General features: G+C 38.7%; 1 pseudogene; it reads left to right on the plus strand.

Annotated features, from left to right (window-relative positions):
• Positions 1–2,653: 2,653 nt before the first annotated feature.
• On the plus strand, positions 2,654–3,067 carry LOC125938135 (60S ribosomal protein L31-like; annotated as a pseudogene).
• Positions 3,068–3,404: the final 337 nt, after the last annotated feature.

Raw genomic sequence — 3,404 nt, forward strand, 5'->3', positions numbered from 1 at the left:
GCTTTTCTTGTATCTGCCTTTTCTCAATTGCCTTCAGCTCAAAATAACTCTTATTCCGAAGTAGTGCATTTTGGGATGGCATATTCTGCTACCCTTCAATAGTGGTCTACAATTTTTATTGGACCATTCATCCTCAATTATCCTACACTTACCCTCTTCAGAAAGGTCATTTGTAAATAATTGCCATTACTCTGTTTAATGTTCAAAAAGTGATAGAATGGGCATACCGCATCTGTGGCCTCCTGGAGAATAATGGCAGACCTCTCTCATGTTTGGTTTATACAACCAGAATATTTGCAAGTTTCATGCTTCCAGCCAGTAAGGCAAAACAAACAAAAAGCCATATATTACAACCAGTACTATAAGGAAGAACCAAAATAAAAATCACTAGGTGATGTCAAAAGGGCCTGAAGGAAATCGTCACAATTCAGTCTTCTCTTATACCATGTTGTATGGAACCTCTACACCATTTTGTCATTTTGCAGCATGCTGCCATTTATAAATAATGACACTTCCCAAAAGACATGGGGAACACAGTTTTCCGTGTGTGTGTGTGTGTGTGTGTGTGTGTGTACATGCCCAAACTTTAACGATGACTTTGTAAACATTCTGGTATCTAGTTTTCTCTCCCTCTATATCAATAGCACCACCATCTACCCACTTATCAAAGCCAGAAATCTGAGTGTAACGCCTGAGTCATCTGTTTCCTTCACCCGACAGCAAGTCCAATAATTCTTCTTCCAAAATAATCCTCATCTCTGACCTCTCCTATCCATCTTCAATGTCATCTCATCTCTTACCTGAATTAATGAGTAGCTTCTGAACTGGTGTCCCAGCTTCCAGTTGAAATTTCTATTACCCCAATGTCCTCAGCAAAGTGATCTAAAAACATAAATCAGATCATTTCATCCTTCTACTTAAAATTTATAATAGTTTCTTATTGCTTAAAATATGATCCAAACTCTACTATGGTCTCCAAGATTCTACATGACCTCGGTCTGCCCATCTCTCTGGCTTCATTGTATAGACTTGTTCCTACTCCAGTGACAGTCCTTCCAGCAGCTCTGTCTCACCTTTGCCTTGGGATTTGCTCTTGCCTCTACCTGGAATGCTTCACCCTGGCTGCCCTCATGGCTGGCTTCTTCTAATCCCTCAGGTTTACTTTTAGTTGTTACTTCTCCAAGGAGGACTACTCTGACCACCTTCATGAAGAAGGTCCTTCCCTCATTATTCTCTAGCATGGTATTCAATCTCCTCAGAAAACTTATCACAGTCTGCAGTAATTTTATCCATTCTGTGTTTACTTGCCTGCCTTCCCCACTAGAATGCTGTGTTTAGAGAGGTAAAATGATAATAGCTAATACTTTCTTTGTGCCACAGTCTACCTTAATTGCTTTATATGTGCAAGCATAGCCTGCCAAATATCTCCCGAAACAACACCTTTTGTTTTTTGATACCCAAACATCACAGAATGTATGTATCTCTCAATACAGGGTTTGTTTTAAGCTGATGGAAAATTTTTATATTTATGTCTCCAAAAGTCCAATATAGTTTAGCCAAACAATGTGGTGGGAAAGGTTTCCAGTTTCTTTCCAAATTCAAGGGGTAAAACAGCAGCAACAATCATAGACGTTTTGAAAAGCACAGTGAGTATCCACAGAGGGGGTGTAGTCTTGGATGTTGCTGATGCTCAGAATGACCTCAGAGCGTCACGCTCAGAGTGAGTCATGCTCTGTCACTGGCAATTGTCCTGAATGCATTTACCGGTGCTTTCCATATTGAGCCATTGTTTTTGCTGAGAGCTGTACAATGAGTACCAGAAAAGTTCAGAAAGTTTTAAAGAGAATGGTAGATAAGAAATTACAAGGATAAAAATAATAACTACAATGGAAAAGATGTTGCTGTACATAAAACAACTGTTTTAAATTTTTTGGTGATCAATATTTTAAACATTTTGCATAAATGTGTTATATAGATGTGTTAAGGAAAAAAACCTGTTTTTCTATCCTCTTAGGTTCTGTCTTAGAGACCTGCAAATTAAACTGACAAAAGACAAATTAGCAAGAGAAAAGACAGATTTTTATTCCTGTATATTTATTTTTCACTGAAAAATGAGACTCAAGTAGACAGAACTTAGAGTTTATATATCATCTTACTAGGGGAGGGGGAGGAGCAGAGCAACACTTCCAGGAGAGCAAATGACTTCTTAGAAAGAGGGCATAAAGGGCACTTATGCAAATGAATTTTTTGAAAAATAAATGTGCTTTTAGAAAAATAGATGGAAGATATGATAGTTTGTGACAATGTCTATCTGGGTATCATGCAACTTCTGACTTTTCAACTCCAAGAAGAGAAGATTAGAGTTGCTGCTGGAGGGTGGGGGGTGCATTTATAACAGTCAAGCTCTTTTTTAAGGCTCACCTTTTAGGCAGATAAGACTGCTTAGGAACTCAGATGACTTTGTTCAAAATAATTCCTATGCCAAAGTGACATTTTGCGGGGAGGTATATCCTGATCGCTTCCAGTGTTTTAGTATACTTTAGTTGTGCGTTAGGAAATTGGTTGGGATTCTGGGTTGAAATGTAATATATTATACATATTTTTTCCTTTTAAAATAATGTGAGCTCTTCCTTTCCAACCCCAGCCCAGCAGAATGCCTCCTGCGAAGAAGGGGGGCGAGAAGAAGGGCTATTCTGTCATCAATGAGGTAGTGGCCAGCGAATACACCATCAACATTCACAAGCGCATTCATGGAGTGGGTTTCAAGAAGCGTGCCCCTCGGGCACTCAAAGAGATCCAGAAATTTACTGTAAAGGAGATGGGAACTCCAGATGTGTGCATTGACACTAGGCTCAACAAAGCTGTCTAGGCCAAAGGAGTAAGGAATGTTCCACACCATATCCAAGTGCGGTTGTCCAGAAAAACATAAGGAGGATGAAGATTCACCAAACAAGCTCTATATGTTGGTTACCTATGTAGCTGTCACCACTTTCAAAAATCTACAGACTGTTAACATGGATGAGAACTAATTGCTGATTGTCAAATGAAGGTATAAAACTGCATAAATAAATAAATAAATACATAAGAAATAGAACCCAGTTAGCATCTTCACACAGAAAATCTAATTTTCAGATGCAGATTATTAATATATACTGAGATACCATTATTAATTCACTTCAAGCAAATGTCTGTCTTATGTGATAGGTATTTTTATTCACCTTCCCTCTTTTTGTGAGGTATGTAAAGGTTAAGTAACAAGCCCAAGATTCTAATGGAAGTAAGTAGCAGAGCTGGACCTGAACCCAGATATCCTGAATATAAAACCTGTCTTCTTAACCACTTCAGGGGCTAAAGGGCCTCTCCCAAGGAAAGAGCCACATCTATCTAGTGCACTGTATGTATCC

Source organism: Panthera uncia, assembly GCF_023721935.1.
Source record: "Panthera uncia isolate 11264 chromosome B2 unlocalized genomic scaffold, Puncia_PCG_1.0 HiC_scaffold_24, whole genome shotgun sequence".
NCBI classification, from domain to species: Eukaryota; Metazoa; Chordata; class Mammalia; order Carnivora; family Felidae; genus Panthera; species Panthera uncia.